Source organism: Manacus candei, unplaced genomic scaffold (genome assembly GCF_025592945.1).
Source record: "Manacus candei isolate 608988 ecotype Guabito, Panama unplaced genomic scaffold, ASM2559294v1 h1tg000081l, whole genome shotgun sequence".
Taxonomy (NCBI): domain Eukaryota; kingdom Metazoa; phylum Chordata; class Aves; order Passeriformes; family Pipridae; genus Manacus; species Manacus candei.
This window is the reverse complement of record NW_026138129.1, coordinates 3,587,782-3,608,743: the sequence shown is the minus strand read 5'-3', so window position 1 is coordinate 3,608,743 and position 20,962 is coordinate 3,587,782. Positions and strand designations below refer to the sequence as shown.

The 20,962-nt window shown below is 33.3% G+C and overlaps 1 protein-coding gene across 6 annotated transcripts in view; it reads left to right on the top strand.

The window, feature by feature from the left end:
• Positions 1-20,962, top strand: part of PACRG (parkin coregulated) — a 225,766-nt gene that overhangs the window by 49,726 nt on the left and 155,078 nt on the right. The gene's annotated exons all lie outside the window — the stretch shown is intronic.

Here is a 20,962-nt window from a genome sequence, read left to right as displayed (position 1 = left end):
CCTGTAATGAAGCCAACAGGATTAGTCCTACAGTGTGGTAAGTGGTACTATATTTGATATTAACTAGATTTTTAAGGTAGTTTTTTCACTTATTGAAGTAGTGAAGAGAGATTTGTGCTACCATTTTGTTGCCTATATAGCAGTGTTGAATCAGCACAAGGAACAATTAATACTTCTTGCACCAATGGGAATCTCTATCCAACAAGACTTTACCTATGATCAAAATGAGATTCCAGTGCAATTGGGCTTTAGGCAACACTAGAAATTCCCTTACTGGACTAAAACTCACAGGCTTACCAGACAGATCTGCACTCTGATCTTTCATCACCAGGTGATCACCCAAAGATGATCTTCAAGCAACTGCAAAAAAATCTGCTCAATTTAGTTTTTATCTTGAGGCTTTATAATTTCTAATTTCTCAAAATCAGACTGAGAGGTACAGAAAAATTACCTCATTTTAATGGCATTTTGATGCATGTATTTCCCTCATAAGGACTGGCATTCCACTAGATGATGCTAGTGACTGCTTAGTTGACTTAGGACATGAGGAAATGGAATGAAGCTATATAAGAAGTTCAGATGGTACATTAGGAAAAGGTTTTTCCCTGAGAGAGTGTCACTGGAGCAGATTCCTCAGGGAAATGATCACAGTAACAAGCCTATCAGTTTCTGGACAAAGCTCTTAGTCATATTTAGGTAGTTCTGTGAGGAACAAGGAGTTGGATTCGATAATCCTTATGGGTCTCTTCCAGCTTCCTAATTTGTTATCTACAAGCCTTCCAACCATAGATGAGTGTCTAGAGTAAGTGTTATATTCCTTTATCTGACCGTTTGAGTTGTTTGAAAACGTACTACCATAAACAGTCACAACGGCAGTCTCTAGTCAAAGATCCAGTGTGTATTTATTCTTAACAACATTTGCAGTCTTACAGATCTAATGTACACCTACCACAGTAAAACACTGGCATTTACCTAGTGCAATGTAGGACTGAGGTGTCATGCAACAGGGGTTTTTTGCTATTTCCTTTCTTTTGAAACAAATTATTGGACTTCTGCATGAGTTCGAGAAGGCAGCACAGTAGCAGAGTATTCCATTCGTACATTAGCACAGCCAGGTCAAACCTTATTTCCCTTATTCCATGCCACTTGATTTAGTCAAAAGTCAATCCAGACCGAGTTCTGTGGCAGGTACTTAAGAAAACAATACTGAAGTAGTAGAGTTACTTGAGATTTTTGTTTAGTTTGACATGCAACCATCATAGACTGTTGTGCAGTTTAAGTAGAGGAAGCAGGCAAATGAGAGTTTTCTAGTTCAAAGATTACATTAGATAGCTTCTAAAGTCTTACAGGCTACCCAGTGCTGCAAAAGGGTGAGAATGTTGTTCATCACTAGCTAATATTTAAAGGTATAGATAAATTAAGGTTTATATTTTTCACTTGTTATTAGGACATGCATATCCAATAGAAATCTAATGACTAATTTTGATCAGTTCATCATATTTAATTGTAAATCTAATTAAATAAGTAATTTTTTTGCAAATATATTTTACTCAATACTGCTTAAATTCATGACAGTGAAAAGATATTTTGCTAATGAAATGTGTCTTGGCAAAATGTCCTGTAAAAGGTTGGCTGAACTATACTTATTTGCAGATGAAATAAATGATAACAGTGATATTTTAATCCTGCTATAATTGCACAATATCAATATTTTATTTTGAGAGGGGTTTTTTTCTCTGTTTAGTTGTTATGTATATCATGCTTCATTTCACTCTTGTTATTTTGTCTACCAAGTGGTGCATGAGAGAAAATGCAAGAGAGTCTCAGAAACCTGATTTTTTCTGATAAAAGAAAATACTACAGGATTTTGTTCTTTCCTGCAAAATACACTGCTGTTTTTTATTTGCTTCTTTGTTTTTTATAATTACTGAAGCAAAACATAACTATCAGATATTAAAGGTTTTTTTTGAAAACACTTTGAATTCTTGTTCATTTTATTGTAATTCTGCAGACAGAATACAGTCAGTTTTAAGCTACAGCAGGAGAATCTAAAATGGTTTAATATCCATGAATTGTGTTAATATGTACCAAAAAATATGCACAAATGATCCTTGATATTGTGACAGTTCTGCATACCCCTAATTTTAAATTAAACCCATGATTACTTTCCTGTAAGAGCTGACTACATATAACTATGGTTGTAGACCTAAATAAAATATAAACTTAAACTTCAGGAACAACACAGAACTATTTCTGAATAATTGCATGTGTTGAATATTTAATTATGAAATAATAGTACTTTTTTGTTGTTTAGCTTAGTTATTTCCAAAATAATTTCTAGATTTATAAAGAGACATTTTTACTCCAATTTAATCCTAAGCATAGACAAGATTAAACTGTGCAGATAAACTATGGTGTTTACCTTGGTGCTTTTTCTCAAAAAAAAAAAGAGACCAAAGCAAATTGGATGTCACCATTATAGCAAGATGTGTGCTCTGTGTTAAGTCTCTTTTTTAAGTCTAGACAGATATCTCTTAGAATATTTCTGTAATTCTGGTTGGTAAGTTTTACTGTTGTTAAAAGTTCAAATACACCTGTTTCAACCTAATGGAAGAAAATATATGAAAATATATGTTTACAATATATTATATACAAGAATGGGAAATCAAACCTGGTTTTAAGGAATAGCATCCAGAGGAAAAGAAAAAGGATTAAAAAAACTCTGATAATACCAAGCTAAAATTATGTGGTACTAGAGGCTATAATCACATATATTTCTAAAAGAGGAAGACATGATTGTCTTGGTGTTCCCAATTTTTGTTTTCAAAACTGGAAAAAAGTTTTCTTTTTGTCATTTTCAAAAGGTGAATATAGACAATGATTTGTTAATTATGTCTATGAAAAACCCCTGACCTTTTTTCTAGCTCGGTACACAACTTTCTGGTTTTTATTGCAATTAAAGTGAAAAAATCATTACAAAATTAATTCAAGACTTTTCATCTCCATTCAGGGATGTACTAGCAGTCGGTGAATTCTTTGCTAAATGGCATATACTCTGTAATATTTTAATATCAAATTGGAGGCCTTTGTTTTTATCCTTCCTCTGTGATCGTACATAGAGGTCTCTATATATCTGTACTTTAAAATTACTGCAAATATATAATGCTTTTTTGTTTTTATAAAACAGTAGTTTTTGAAATCTAGAAATAAACAATTCCTTTGGTTATTTAACAAATGTATGAGGGTCTTTCCAAATATGAAGCATTTGGTTTTGTCCACTAGCAGAGAATGAATAATAACTGTATGGTTTGAAAATGTGTATCAAACACGAAACTTTGGAACATAAATTGTTGTTAATTTAGAGTTAGATAACATTAGAAAGTGATCTTTTTTGGCAAATAATGTGTTAAAATATTTATAAGCTCTGTGACTACTTTCCCACAGTTTTTTTTTCATCTTATGTATATCACAATTTTCTTTCAAAGTGTAGTAATACTGTCTTTTGCATAGTCTCATACCAAGCTATGAATAATAAAAACTCATAGTTCAGGTCTGAAAAGCACTTTCATTTTTAAATATACGATACTGAATTAAAAAAGGTCAGAATGCAATTAAACCTTTGACTAAGAAAGTTGATAACACTAAGAAAGTATTTCTGAATTATTAAGAATGTGTTTGAAATGCAGTCTCTCTGTATCACACAGAAAGTCATCAGAATGTTTGAAAAATTATTTTTTAGGGAGTGGAGTTAATTATGAGAATCATTATGCAGAGGTAAAAGAAACTTCCATTCTTCAAGAGAATTTTATCAATTCCAGAAAAATGAAAATCAAATTCAGAAATGCAAACTTGTCAAGCAAAATATCAGCATTGAACATGATTTCTATCTTTTGGAGTTTATGCTGTTTTTCCAGAATAACTGTGTTCACTAAGGATGTGACTTTTACCATTTTAATTTTAATTTCTCTTCAACTCCTCTTTCCTACGCAGTTAATTTTTTTTTCAGGAGCTAGTATAAGCTATAGTAGCAAAATTACTTCTTGCTGATAGTAAATAAATACAGTAGTGAAAAAAAGTGGTTTGCCTTTAACATCATGAATTTGGAATGTGTGCACACTTTTTACCTTATGCAGACTCTTGAAGGTTGCTTTTAGTAGTAGGGACTACAGATAATTGGAACATGCCACAGAACTACAATTTTTATTAGCAACTCTTGTTCTTCACTTGGTTTTATCAGTGTGCTGTATACTAGTTTATATAGAATTCACAACTGCTATGAGTAAGCTGTTACCTATATACCAAGAAATATATTTTTGTTTGTTTGTTTGTTTTGGTGGTGTTTTTTGGTTTTGTTTTTGTTGATTCGTTTGGATGTTGGACTTTGTTTGGGGGTTTTCTCTCTAAAATAACTGAATTTTAAATTTGGGTTTCTTTTCCTGGAGGTGCCATCTTTTTTCTTGCTTGAGGGTTAAGTTTTAAGTGAGATCAAACCAACTTTTTTTATATCGACCAATATAGTTGGAGGGGAGACAAGTTTTCTGTTGCAAAGCTTTCAAGTAATGTCTTCGTATTTTTCATTTTTGTGACATTGTCTTGGCATTAAACCACATGAATAAACACCGTAACTTATTCTCTATGCAGTATCAAGTAAACTTAGGTAACACTTTCCAAAGTTCAAATCCCCAAACAAATTAAAACTAACTGGAGGGAGCTCATTTACCCTGCAGAATGACCCCATTATTACACTGTTGTCTTGCAATTCATGTAATTCAAGATGTAATTCAAGAAGTTGAGGGGTTTTAATAGCTTATTGCCATCATAAGGGGAAGGTCTAACTTTCCTTCACCTCTTCTGCTCTCTATTTCTAAGGCATACTTGACACTGGCACTGACACTTATCAGAGTCCTCTGTGACTAAATTTATCTTACTAACTCAGAAAAGAAGGTAGGCATGTTTTTTCTTGATTAGCAAAATGTTCATCGTCCTGAGAACTTTGATTACAAGACTGTCCATGGGTGCTAATGCTGTGTCTTGGTGAAGAAGAGAGAAATAGTAGTGAAGTACAGTGAAGAATGTGACAGAGTTGAAGAATTTTTTTCTTTCAACAGCAATGAACTGCTAGTTTAGTTTAGCTGCCCATGGAATTGCAGCCTCAGATATCTGAAAGCAAAGAGAAGAACCTACCTATGCAAAATAATACTTTTTAAAAGCTTATTTTCAGATATAGACCTATTTTTTTCTGCTTCCGTTCTTTGTTAAATTATATTTAATATCTTCTTAATAAAAGATATTTAGAGAACACTGTAAGAAAACTTGTAAATCCCCCAGAAGTGTTGTTACGCAGAATGAAAGCTTTTTAAAATATTACATAGAAAGAGAAGCGGTCATGTATCATGCTTAGGCACAGTGGGTGCAGCACAGAGTGATGTTGGTTTATATTTTATTTAATGTCTTCATTAGTGTAGGTTTAGGTTAAATACTAGGAAAAATTCTTTACTGTGTGGGTGATGAGACACTGGAACGGATTGCCCAGGGAAGTTGTGGATGCCCCATCCCTGAAAGTGTTCAAGGCCAGGCTGGATGGGGCTTTGAAGATGTCTCTGCCCATGGTAGGGGTCTTGGAACTAGATGATCTTTAAGGTCCCTTACAACCCAAACCATTATATGATTCTATGATAATATCCCAAGTTATGAAGGTTCTAGAACGTATTATCATCCTTTTAATAACTGCTGATTTAAATTTCTCTCTTACATTTAAGAAAGTGTTAGTTTGGATCTAATTACATTTATATTTATCAATGTGAAAATTTTATATTCAATAGGGTTTGGTTTTTTATTGTGGTTTTTTTGTGGTTTTTTTTTTTTTCAAAAATCACTATTTATATAGTTTAACCATTTTTCATTTGTAACTGAAATAGGGTACCGAACTAATACCCTTCAATTAAGGCAACATTTTTTAAGTTGTTGAGTAACTCTGGGTGCTTCCAGTTTCCATTCTGTGATACGTATGGTCACAGAAAGTATTGAAACAACAGGTTTCTTAAGTTTAAAATTTCTACACTGATTTGATCCCACCACTAAGTAACACTAATTCCAAATGAATTTATTCTATTTATTTATGGCCCTGAAATATGCGGTTTTTGTGGGCTCACTACTTTTAATACTAATTTACAAATCATTATGACTTTACTGTCATAAAGTGAAGTTCCTTTTCACATCTGAAGAGGAGATGTCTTTGCAGGTCTTAGAAGAAATGTGAGATGTTAGAGAATAAAAAAGAATCTTATCAAAATACTACTGCAAAACACTGAGCAAAACGCTATATTTTTATGAAATCCCATAAAAATCAGTATAACTATTTCAGAACTTATCAACATTCTTGTTGGTTGTTTTTAGTTTCTACATTTAAGCTAATATTTCTGGTGAAACACTGAGTTATGTGACATTATGTATTAGAGGTTTCCCAATGCAATCTCTTCTTTCTTACCACTTGTGGCTCACAAAAATGTAATTTTTTCTAGAGTTAGGTTTTGTACAGTCCTCTAGTCCTTTTCATTTCTTTCATATTTATAATTTAAGAATTTAATGAAATGTCTCTTTTCTCCATGCTCAGAAAACGTCATATTTTTTTTAATTATGACACGTTTGTTTAACAGCTGAATATTATGTTTCCCTTAAAAAGTAAAAGATGTGTTCCTACAAATGTCTGAGATCTCCTTTCTTTTGAAAACATCAATGCTACATCTGGGGACTCCAGTTGAGGTGGAGTCTAAAACAGCCTTGAAAAGTTTACCTGATTCCTATAGTACAGAGCAACCATATTTCATTCATTAATTCCTCTGTGGCTAATTAATAGTTGCAACTTATCCCAGGATTCTAGAAAACAGTAATATTGTGGCAGTTAATTTCCTGTTACTTTTTTCTCTGAATACACAATTAAAGTCATTCCTTTATTTGATGTAAATTGCCATCTCCTGAAAGCGTATGGAATGAAAACCCAGCCATGTATCAGAAATAACTTTAATTTAAATTTACTAAATGACCTCTGAAAGCTAGATGAAAGATTTTCTGCTGAATGGGCTGGTATCCCCTGCCTGTATAATTTATGTGAGAAATTAGTGCGAATGGTTCACTTTTATGGAGCAGTGCTGCTTGTAGCAAGACTGCAGAAACAATTTTCCCCCAAGCCTCCATCTGTTCTTCAAACCAGGGCATATGCCATCTCATCGAGCTTGAAAGTTAACTGATTTATAGCTCCTGAAAAGTGCAGAGATTGAAAAGAAAGGTCGACTGAAGCTATGTGATAATGATTTGCTAAGTAGTTGGATAAAGACAATTCACATTACTGTGGACCCCAGAGGACACAAGTGATGTGGTAAGCTTTGGGTATTGGTAGATTGACATGTAGGACAAAACCAAATTGCTCCTCCTTCTTCAGTTAAGCAGATCTCTCTCTTCTTAAAGATGGAAACATTTTAGAAAGTAAGTAGGTAATATAGCCAAAACATCTTGTTATACTGTGTTTCAGGCAGAATAAGCTGCTTCTATCTACGCAGGTTGCCATCTAGAATACCAGGACTTGTTTCACTTTGAGCTACAAGCAGAAACATCTGTCTTTAAAAGTACATCTTATTGGTTTGTCAGAAAGTTTTGTTCAGTGCCACAAACATAGCACTGATGAATTTTCTCTGTCTACCTCGAAGGTGATTTCTGAGCCCTATCCCAATTAATGGATGGCTTGTTCTCTGTCCATTAGTTATCAGCCTTCTTCCTTTTACCCAAATATTGCAGAGTTCTCAGGCAAGTGACAAAACAAATGGAATTGACAAGATAAAAATCAATGTGTGTTTGATGTTTTCATTTCTAGTAGTCGTATACTGTGACCGTTCTGCTTTGAGGCTCAGATACTGAATAATTTCTTCAACTACTTTTTCTTATCAGTTCTGATTTTTTAATTTCAGGTTAAAAAATGGCATAGAGTTAAGTGTAGTTTTTATTTTAAAAAGAAATGTAGGAACAGTAGAGAAACTTTTACTATGAAAATTTGGGGCAGATTTTACCATGAAAAACACAAAGGTGCAGTATAAAAAGTACATTTAAATAATAGGAAGAATCATCCTTTACAAGTATGAACTTCTTGCTTGTTGGGATTATCTGTAGCATCTGTAAGAAGAAAATGGCTTTGTAGTTTTCCACAATTGTCTGATGTTATGCAGCCATGGATATCCTGACCTAGCTCACATAGATGAATATACCTTCTGAACAACATAAAACTCAGTGAAGGAAAGCAGAGCAGTGCAGATTAACTATCAGTTATTTCTGTTGTGTAATTTTAGGTCAGTAATGAACATGTGCTGGGTATTCAGATACTGTATATGCTATTGACTAACTAAAGGTGATGAAAATGTAGAGCTAATAAACTGTGACAATTAAATACAAATTGTAAATATCTTATTTTACTAGAAGAGTGTTGAAGAGATGTGTTAGCAGTTATAATACAGCTTATAAAATTGTAAATTGTGTAAAGGAGAATGTGAGATGTTTAATAAAACTTTGCACTGTATGTCTATAGAATTAATAGAGAAAAGTTCATTATCACTGAAAACATATATTCTAAAAACATGTTCAACTAATGTCTATACTTAGGAAAGGTATTATGGTGGATGTCTGTTCTCATCAGTTTTGTGACAAACACTACATATTTTGTTACTCTTTATTGTTTCATTTTCATTGTCTACTATATATTAGGCGTGTGCATGGGAAAATTTATCTTTGTCAGTTCCATTTCATTTCCTATATTCCTTTCAAAGCATAAATGAATTCAGCATCATTTCAGTGTCATTTTCTTATCACTAGCCTCGATTAACATTTCACGTCAAATTCATGTTCACATCTACTATGCTACCAAGTTCTGATCTGAGTTCTCATTCCTCATGTTGTTATTCTGCAAATTGATACTACTGCTTTGCTTTTAATACTTATTTTTATGGTCCTTTTACTTTCTTCCATGTTGGTTCTTCCATCTGTATTCCTCTTGCTTAACTGAGAAGAGTCTGTCTTCATATTAAGTTGGAAATGAGGAGAGCTCAGCAGGATCTGGTTTAGGTAAAGAATGCCTTTTATATGTTTTTTTTATGAGTAAATGCGTCCTCAGATAGAAACCACTTGGATTAAAATTCATGAAAACTTCCTAAAACAGCAAGACCTAAATTTTATGCTTCCTTTTTTTTTTCTTTCCTCAAATTCTCTATTCCTTTGAAACTTATTGACAACTTGGTTCAAGAAAAATAAAAATTTGGCATAAAAGAAGTCTGTTCCTGCAAACATGGAACTTCATGCCTTGTGATCAAACCCACTGAAGTAAAACTTTTACTTACACTACACAACAGTGGTGTGAGATGTACCTACCTCTAAAATGAGATTTACATTTGTTTGTTTTCAGTCATAATGATGTAACTTCTTTAAGGAGTGCTAGTTTCAAATTAATGTTATTGCATCTTCAAGACATTAAAGACCTTAAAAATTAACTCATTTTAAAATGTCTGACAAAATCTCCATTAAGGTGATTGAATTGTGGTTTTTTATGAAAAAAAAATTGACTACTGAGTCTATATTTACATTTCAAACAGCACTGTGAATTTTTGACAGTAGTAGTAGCATGTGGTAGGTTATCAGAGCAAAAATAAATTGTCTTAAATATTTAAATGAGATAGTTCCACTTGGCTTTCAGCTTTTGCACATTAACACTCAGGAAACAGACAATCGCAGGGAATTATAAAACCTGCAGTTTTTGTAACAGAATATGTGGGTTGCTAGTACGCTCTACTCTGGCTTCCTTCAACACCATGCAAAAAAATGTGTCTTTGGTTTTAAAGGAATACCGGCTACATAGTCTCCCTATAATGAAACAATCTAAATTGCTGTAGGACCTGGTAGAATTCTATGTTTAGAATATTAGAGTTAAAACCCCCAAAAACCTAACTGGCACATTAGACTTAAAAATAATTAATTTAAAACTCATGCATTGGAACTGATTTACTATGTTTTCAAATTAGTATTATATTGCAGGTCAATCCGTGCCTTATTTAAAGAATTATTACAAAAAAGGCAGACAAACAATACCTTAGGAAATCACAAATGATGATCTTTAAAGAGATAAGAATATTCAGATGATAATTTCCTCAGGCTATAAGGAAGTTAAAAAAGGGTGTTGCTTCCAGTTTAATCAAAACTTCAATGTAAATGCAGATCTCTTTAGGAACATGGCTTATATTGTAATGTAGTGAATCTTGTCTTATAATGAAGACTAAGTGCACTGAAGTACAGTTGTACTCTGAAAAAGTAACACAATCAATATTGCTGTTCTGTTCACATCCAAAGATATTATGCTAGGGGCAGAAGCCAGTGGTTGTATGGATAAATACCTGTATGAACCTGTATAGTAACTGATGTTCACACTCTGTGCTTCTTATCTTGTCCTTTCAGACTCTTAAAAAAAGTCCAGTTCAGGTGGGAGACACCTCCTTTGCCTGGCTATTCAATAACAGCACTGAAACCTTGCTGCTCTTATCATTCCTAGGGTGGTAGACAGGGAGCCCCAGATAAAGCTCATGTTTGAGGCAGGAACATTGTTTTTAACACAGCTCGGGCTGGAGTGTCAATTTTGCACTGGAACTCAAGTGAATTTCAGTTTCCTTTGATGCATCTCTTACCTTTTATTTCCACTATGATAAAGACAATATGCATTATTAACTGAACTTAATATGAATTTTTTGCTTAATGTGTTCACAGATCAGTTTATATGCTTGCTAACCCACCCCCCCCCCAACCCACATATTAACCAGGTGAAAACTGAGGTCCTTTATATGTCTGTTCCAAAATCTAACTTTCTGTATCTGTGCAGCCATTTGAATGGAAACCTGAGCAACTACAAGTTGATAAAAAAGGGCATAGTATACATAAGTTTGAGAATTTGAATGCCATAGTTATTTAGACTATTTTACTCCTTTGGGAATTAAAGTAAACTTGCCTGTTTAAAATTCTTGCTGCTGTAGAGTTCTCTTCTCAGGGATTGATTAATTTTGAGTTCAAATAATAGTTGCCAATTTTCTGATTTAGCTGGAAATTTGTACTTCAAGCTAGTGGTGAGGAAAGTTGCCTTTTTTTTTTCTTGCAGAATTATATCTGTAATTTGTGTCTTTTTTCTGCTTTACTAATATTCATTCCTTATGTATTTTGATGTTTTTCTGAAGAGATTGGAAAAACAGCTGTCTAAAACTCTGCAGTAACATCACTGAATTTGCCCTATTCTTTCTTGACAAACTCTAAGCAGCATATAGCCAGAGTCATGATACTACAAACCCTGCAAGATGGGAAAATAATTTAATCTTTTTTAGCTTGTTTATCTGATAAGGAAAAACCTTGATGTTTATTGAATTTATGCATGGATTTTTATTAATTTTTTAACTCAAACTTATTCAAAGCATTCCTTTACAAGTTAAATCAGAAATGCTTAGCATATTATTTGCCACATATTTATCATCAACTGTGATAAATTTGATAGATTATTTAATGAGATAGAAGGCCATAAAATTATCAAATTCAATCCAGCTACAACAGAAGTTCTTAAGTTATGTATAACAAGTATGGAAAGATGAAGTGAATACAACTTTTTGTTCACATAGCTCTTGCTATCAGTCTGTCCGAGATGTCTTGTCTCCAGAAATTCCTGATAAGAGAAAACAAGGTCATATTTATGCTTTCTTGTGTACAGAGTTGCAGCTACTTAGGACAAGAAATATGTTTGCTTTCAAGGGCACAGAAAGACAAACTTTTGTGGAGTTACCGCCTCAGAAGGTGATTTAAACTATCTGACTGACTTTGCATGAAGTTGACTTGGAATGCTCAATAGAATACAATAGAATAGAATAGAATAGAATAGAATAGAATAGAATAGAATAGAATAGAATAGAATAGAATAGAATAGAATATTTAAGTTGGAAGGGACATGCGATGATAATCCGCTGCCTGACCACTTCCTGATGCATTAGGCAGACATAGCTAGTAACCATTGGTAAGAACAATCAGTGAGAGTGGGAATTTCATATATATCTTTTCCCCAGGTAATTATTTATGCATTAAGGATGCTAGATCATTAGGTATAACCTAATGTGGTGATACCATCTAATATGGTGACCATCAGATTATAATGACCCATCAAAAAGTGACTTAATTTTTAGATATGCACTAGCTGTAGTCCAAAATTCCAGTTACTGGTTAGCATTGGGTTATTTGATGAAAGTTTAAAGGTGGCAAATACACAGTGGGACTGCTAGAATTGTGATGTTTCTCTTAATCTTTTATTTTATCAAAGAGGTTTGCTGATAAAACCTAAAATGTAAAAGTGAGTTCTCTCTAAGAGTGAAGCATGTTTTCTCTGCTTTAATAATTAATTCTGTACCCATGTATATTTCATTATAAAGAGGCAGCCTTTTATACTGCTGTTACTTCTGTAAGGAAGTCAAAACTATTCCCCTGTCCTTACACAGCATAGGGGATAATGTGCACAAGCACATTAGAATGTTTTTTCTAAATTTTTATGTTTAAAACAATATATTCATATCAGCTAAGAAATGTCTTTGCTTATATCCACTTTCTCACCTGCAGATAATGAAATTGGTGGTTAAACAGGATAAGGCTCTAAGATATTATCTAGATAAAAACTACTACCTTTTATTTCCAGATGGGTTTTTAAAAGTAGTTATGCCTGATCTGATATGACGTTATATGAAAGACAGTTAATTCAGGTCTTCCATGTCCTGCCATACACACAAAATTTCATTAGACCAGTAGAAACTTCAATGGCCAACCTAGAAGCTACCAAAAAATATAATGTGGATCTACTTGGAATTATTTTGTCACTCAGCAATACATAGCACCTGAGTCCTGTTTAGTATTTGTTGCAGAATACTTTGAAATACTTCATGCAGCTGTTAAATACTCAGGTTCTTTGTTTACAAATTCCCATTTAAGTCAGTCTGTCTAAATCACAGATTTAATGGGCCAAATATTTTTTCTGACTATACTGACTTTTTATTCCTATTTATTTCTAACTTTAAATCTGTGTGAGGTTTTTTTTCTGATAGAAATATTTAGCCTCTTCTCCAATAAATGCTACTTTTTAATGAAGAACCAAATTACAGGACCATTTAATGACCTCCTAAAGAAAGACCTTCTAGTTAAGTGTAGCTCATAATATCACATATTTCCCCAGTTCCTACAACTTTATTGATTTCCAAGGATTTAAATAAATTCATTCCTCCTTAGCAAAAAATTGTTATAACTTTATCCTATAAAATGCTCGTCTTAGCATTTGTTTTAAGTTCCAACACTGTTACCAACTAATGATGTAATAACTATTGTTCTATAATTTCTAGAAGGTTATTACTTCTCCTGGTCTTCAGATCTTTGGGCCAGTTGTGGCTGTTAATCACGGCATAAATGCTTTCTAGCCCATTAACCACTACACTCATTTCAAACTCACACCATCTGATTTAGTTTGGGAGTTTATTCCAGAATCTTATCTTCATTTTTTTTCCATATCATTTACTGGTGTTGGCACTTATTTTTTATTGCTGCAAACCAGAAAGTTTTTGGATCTGTAACTTGCTTTTACATTTTATACTCAAGACTATAATAGAAGATGGTTGATTTCGCATCAAAGTTCTTGGCTTTCTAAAATACTGAGATCCCAGATAATTTTGAGTTTCTACAAATATTTTATGCTGGAATTTTACCATGTTTGTCACTGTTTGTCTTTATATATTTATGTATTAGCTCTTACTTTGGGTTTTTTTCGAGTTTTGGTGTTTGGTTTTGGGGGTTTTTTTGTTTTGTTTTGTTTTTTTACATGTGTATTCCTATAGTTTATGCTTATTGACTCCAGGAAAGTTGATTTTTGGAATAGCAAGAGAGTCCAAAGTTTGATGGATTTGGTTTTCCTAAATCAAATGGAGTGAGGTGTTGAAAAATGACTGACTGGCTAGTAGCACTTTTACAAAAAAGGACCTGTGGGTCCTGGTGGACAGCAAGGTCATCATCACTCAGCTGTGTACCCTTGCAGAATGAAGGCTAATCACATATTAGATGACACAGGAATATAAAGTCAGGATGCTCAGGGAAAGGATTATTCCCTTTTACTTCATAATCATAAGGCTATATCTGGAAATCTATCTGGGTTTGGGCCCACAGAAATAGAAGACAGATAGCATAGTGGAGGGGGTCCAGTAGGGAGGCCACCAAAATGACCACGGCGATGCAGCACATGACATATGGAGAGGCACTGAAGGAACTGGGTTGGGTTAGCCTGGGCAAGAGAAGGCTAACTGATATGTAATTGCAGTCTTCTAATGCCTAGAGGAGTGTTATGGAGGAGACAGAGCCAGACACTTTTTAGTGGTGCACAACAAAAGGAGAAGAGGCAGCAGTCACAATTCACAATAAAGGAAATTCCAGTTGGATAACAGAAAAATAGTCATCCGTATTTGGGGCAGGGAATTGAGTGAGATGATCTCCAGAGGTCCCTTTCAAAGTAAATTATTCTGTGATTCTATGAAGTTAGATGGATTAGCCTATTGTATTTCTGCATTACCTTTCTTTTGAAAATGTCATCACGTACTACTGCTTAATTAGTAAAGGCTTCCCTCTGAAACATAGATGTTTTACAGCTTAAGAAAATGAGGCACAAAAATAATGGTACCACTTTAAAATTTTTAACTGGCTTTATTTGTTCTATTATATTTTTAATATTCCTTTAACTTAAAACCACATAGTTTCCATGTGCAGTATTTATACATACACCTATATTTTTTTCAGTACATAATTGTTACTGATTTCTAGCCATATCAGGTAAATTTACAATTGCATTCATATGATGTCTGAGATTTAAATTCATGATCAGTTTACCATGACTAAATGATAAATGTAAAACACCTACAGCTTTAGATCCTGGTCAACACACTAGCAGCTCTCTAAACTTGTGTCAGTCTGATTCTTCTTGAAGACTTTGAAATTGATGTAGCTTACTGAGGAAAATCCCTTCTTCGTGCAGGAAAGCCAGAAATGTTTAAAATTACTATGATTAGTCTATTGACATTGTATGAAGTGCTTTGGGCCTCTAGATTTCATGTGATTTAAATGAAAGTAGAAGACTTTTAACTGTACCTGTCATGTAGAATCAGGTTCTAAAAGTGACTCAAATAAAAAGGCTTATCTGTTTTCTTTAAAAAAAAAAGAGGAAAAAATATATAATACCTCACAAATTTCCTGTTGAGCTATTGAATACCAGAACCTAGAGGCAATATATGGAATAATAATTAATTTATCTGATAACCATGTTGGTGACCATCAACTGGATCATCTCTCCAGCTTCTCAGTGTATTTGTTAAGATGTGATGTGGAAACAGGACATAGTATTCTACATATGGCCTCACCATTTCTCATTAAAGGATGATATTTTTCCTCTAATTGCTGGCCACATTCTTTTTAATGCAGCCCAGGCTGTGTTTTGCTTTCTCTGTGACAGAAGCACTGCTGGCTGTTATACATCAATCACTGTAACCCTCAAGGGAGCAGGACTGTTACTCAGCCAGGAAGTTCCCAACCTATACAGTGTAGGAGGTTGTTCCATCCCAGCTGCAGGGCTTTGCAGTTCTCCTTATTAAGTCTAACAATGTTTCTTCACATTTCTAAAGGTTCCTCTAAATTTAATCTCTATTATACAGTTACTCATCGCTCTTAATGTCAGGCTTTGCCTTTAATGTTTTGAGGGGATGTAAAATGGAAGTATAAAATCCACATATTGTAAAAAGTCAATAGTGACTTTAGGTGTTACTACAAAAATATCTTCTCCAAGGTTTGGGTGTGCACATAGGTGTGTGTGTGTCTGTGTGTGTGTGTATCTATACTATCAGAAAGACAACACGTCATTTTGTGGTTAAAGAAACAAAAGGTTGATTCTGTGAACCTCCCATTTCTTAATTTTTTTATGTTCTGTGTCTGCAAATAAGTGTTCTTGGTGCTGGTATGATGCCACATAAATCTTAAATTTTCATTTGCTTTTTTAACAAACTAGGAAATGCCATACATCACAATCAACAAAAACTATACTTTGATTCATTATTATGCTCTTTAACTACAGAAACATATATTTTTTCCCTTAGGATCTGACTTGATCTAATATGCAGAATGGATAGTTCACTTGGGTTACATGAACACTTGTTGCATCAGGACCAGATTAAAGAAGTTCCAACCTGTCCATCCTGTGACACAGTTCAATGCTCCCTAAGTTGCACTTAGGTTTCATTCTATTAATCAGATCACTATAATGGTATATCTTAAAAACCATGCTTTTGTTTTGGTTTTGTGGGGTTTTTTTCTCTTAGTTTGATTTTTATTTAGATCATTACAGTAATCTGACAGGAGCCACACAGACATTTGTAGTGGTGCAACTGAAAGGAGTGCGAGCTGTGGCCGTAGATGAGGAAGCAGAGGGAGGGAAGGAGTAAAGACATCTTAAATCCATTTTATACATGTATACAATTTTAAAAGATAAAATATCCAAACAGTGGTCTCTAGGAACATTGCATGAAGAACATTTTGGTTTATATCTTTATAATCTGTGGCTTTTTAATAGTGGTCTCAGTGTTATATCAGGTCACCTCATAAATATTCATCAGGTTATTTTACACAGTTCATGCTACTAAATCTGTCTTTCAGGTAAAGAGAAAGGTCACAGAGGGAGGCTTTCTATTAGACTTCTAACTGTAACCTAACCCTGATAAATATTTTAATAATTTAGTGATTAATTAGAAGCTGGTAATTTTATTCTAAGACCCGACTGTTCAGATTACTTAATTTTATTTATTTAATTTGTTCAGCTCCTGCTGACTTATACAATTTTTATGAAGGCTCTAATTGAAAGACTTCAGAAACTGTTCTTCAGATCTTTAAATTAAATGGTTTTAAATAGCTTAGAATCAAAATATACTATTCCAGGAAAATGAAACAAATGTTTCTTTTAAAAACCTAGAAAATATACTTTCCAGACCAAACAAAACCAAACCAACCCCTGTTTATTTTTCTTCTTGGCAATTCTACAAATCAGATCCCTGATCCCTGGAAAACAAGGAGTGGACATATGAAAATTTTAAAGTAAAATGGCCTTAGTTGTTTGCTTTTTCTCAAGAGGCAGAAAGAGAGCATCCAGAGCCCTCCAGAGCATCTTTCAATTATTCTTCCTTTTCCTGAAGTTCTTCCTTAGCAAGAACACACCTTTCAGCTTTTTTAACCAAAGAATCAAAGGTGCTAATAAACTTATACCATATATCTTCTCTGAGTAGGATCTTTCTACAAAATATAGAAATCAACCCTGTTGAGAGAAGGAAGATTGATTCTATAGCTAAAAACTTTATGACATCTTTGTAAAAAACAAAGATCACATTTTAGATTGTATAGCAAGTATAATAAGTACTTTTCTTAAGATTATACTGCTCAGTGATGCAACTTCAGAACTGTCCTGTAATTTTTTACTACAATATTTATCTACCTACATGTATTTATCCTGTTTTTATCCTAAAGATAAATACATTATATTTTCTATCCTACTCTGTGCAGTGCAGACACAAACTGAAAGTACTCTAAAAAGAGAGTTAAAACCAGTTTCTTTTGAAATGCCATGTTTTAGCTATTTGTAACTTCATTCTAGCATACTGAATTTGCTAGATATATTTTGAAGAAAAAAGATTTCTACATAGATGAATACACGGTTAGCTTATTTAAGAAAAAAAAGTAAAACCTCCTACCTCTTAATAAGAAAAAAATCAAACCCCAAAATTGCATATTTCCATCTTTCTATTAAAAGACCAGTTGTTATATCTTAAAATCTTCCTAGAGCTATGAAACCATGTGCATCAGTATGAGTTGAATAAAGTACCTTTTAGTATGCAGCTTTAATGCTCTTTAATATTTTCAAGCCTGATCTTACTCCAGTGATATCAGTGGCAGTGTTTTGCTTTTGTATTTCAATGGAATCAAGAACTAGTACATTTGCTTATGACTAGTTATTCGCAGTTGCATGCATTTTAGTAAGAAAGGGAAATATGTATGGGATTGCTGCCTTGAGTCATGCTGGAGGTGGCCAACTTAAAATCAAGTATTCTGCTCTAAGTACAACTCTGTGTGACACCAATCTAAACTTAATGTCAATAGAGTGCATTGCCATATGGAAACTCCATGGAAAATGAGCTAAAGTCTGATATTAGTATACAATTAAAAAAAAATTGGTGCAAAACCTCATTTTTATAGAACACAGAGTACAAAGTAAATATTACAGGATTGTATTCATGCAACAAGAGAGCTACTCAAAAGTTTAGGTCATAAATATAATCCCATGGAATCTGTAGTTTGAGAGAACAGTTTGTCTGAAATAGTTGCAACTGAGAAGAGCCTCAAATAATTAAACATACATATAAATATTTACATAAACATATATACTTATATAAAAACATATATATAGTTATATAAAAATGGATATACTTGTATAAAAATACATGTTTTATAGGTAACTCAGAATATCATCTCTATTCTGTTTTTCAGACAAGGCTGCACATTCTCAGTTGGCTGGACTTAGAAGTAACACAGAATAACAAAGTGAAGTTATCTAAATTTCACTTTAACTTAGTCTTTGTTAATAAACTTTACAGAAAAGGTTTCAATAGCAACTGAAACATTAAATTTCACAAATATTCAGTATCCACACATGGCGGCAAAGAAAGTAGAGCAAAAGTGAATCTGTCATACACATAAAGAAAAAATATATTGAGACAGCAGAAACTGTTTCTTAGTGAGCTGACATCCATTGCAGCAGAATCTCAAAATTTGGTATGAAGGTAGTATAACTCATAACAAGTATTTTATATTTCTGAGCAAAGTTAAGCGTGGGGTAAAGATAGGAAGAATCCTTTAACTTCTTCACAGAAAGAGGAGTAAGTTTAAGATACTCTTTTCCAGAGAGTTCACAAAGATGCCAGTATTTTTTGTTTAATGGTTACTGTAATCTTGTTGGAATGCAATATGCAAATCACACCGTATACACTTTTTATGTAGATTACATGGGAGAAGTGCGATCATTCATTCTTCATATTTTTATGACTTTTGATGCAGAAAAGTATTAAAATATTTTGTTGAAATATTATAATGATAAATCTGTATGAAACAGGTTATAATAAAATGATCATTCATCAATACATCTTATTCCATATTGCTATAATTCAACAATTTATGTATTACATAGTGAGCTAAAAAATTTTCTTTCACTTATTACCTTTCATTTTTAATGGAATATGTTCTTACATGTACTGATATAAAGAATTTGAAGTGTTTTTCTCTAGTGATTGGACAAAACGTCAATCAAATATGGAGGATAAAGCCCTAAAATCTACGTAAAAGAGTAATGAGTGACATAAGTCTTATTGAACTGAGAAGAATCTCTTTCACCTATTTCCTTTACAAAAAATTATTGAAGAGACATGCTGTAGAAGTATCAGAAACTCTGCTTCAATTGACGAACAAAACTGAACCCAAGGAAGGCAGCAACGCTTTCTCTGAACGGCCTGTCTCAACTGTTAAATGTTTTGTATATGAATGTAAGATTATTCAGCACGATTGTTTACTTGAAGGGCAGAAGGTGATCTTGAATCTTGTTAGGTTTCCAGTGGTGACTTCAGAATACAAATACCCTTACAGACTGTTTGCAGCAACATGCAACATACCAAGATGCATCCAAAGGGAGAGCAATTGTACAACTACCATCACAAAACTTTACATCTGTCTTATTTGCTTCCCTGATTTCTATTTGTTCTAAGGTAATGGAGAAGACTGGGAGGACATAAACTTTTCTGTTACTAGGTGCCTTTATGTGGCAGCATGCTGAACCTTCTTACTTTAAAAGTATTTACTCTTCTAATTAAAACAGTACTGTTTTTTCAGCATCTGGAGAAGATTCTTCAGCAAGGACTGTAAGGGTTGACAGGCAAATGGTTGCTATGAAACTATTTTCTGAGCTAGCATGGCAGAGGAACGTTAGGCAGGATTTAATTTGCATCTCTTCCATGCTGCAGTTTCTTCAGTGTGATCTGATCATAGATTTCACCAGTATTCCAGAAAGCACAGCTCAGCATGGAAAGTAGTTGTTTCCCCAGAAATAGTACAAGTATCAACCCTCCCACCCCTGCATTAGAAACAGCAAGGTTTCTAAAAAGGTTTCTAAAAGCAGTGAAGATCAATCTACAAAATTATTTAATATATGATCTAGTAGTTATCACATTTAGTAGTTGCAATAAACCCTGAGCTTCCTGTTTTTCATGAAGGTGTTAGACTTAGGAGAGAGAAAAGGTGTTATGTTAATTACAACAATTAACAATTGCTGACTGAAAACTCGTTAAGTGTGAAACACTTGGACTTGCCATTTCTGCTACATATGTGGATACCTATAAATAATAAATATTTTATGTCTTTATCTTCAATTGAAATTAAGTTTAATATTGTGAATTTACTTTTCTGCATATTTGAAGGGACTTTCTACTTAAATTTTTAGCTAATCTATAGTTTATTATTATAGTTAATATTCATTACTAATAGTGTTAGTTGAATAAAATATTCATTAGTTGAATAAAATACCATTGCGTGGCTGCTCTGTTAAGCTGGAGGATCTGGAAACAAGAAATTGTAGCAAGAAAACAAACTAGTGGAACATACTGTGTAAGATTTTTATAATTTCAAAATTAAATATTAACAAAACTGCAGGCTTGTATGCTATGGTATCCCAGGCTCTATTTATGTGTAGTTATTTCCTCAGTAAACAAATAAATTCATAATCATTATACAAGGAAGGCTGTTTTGGGGA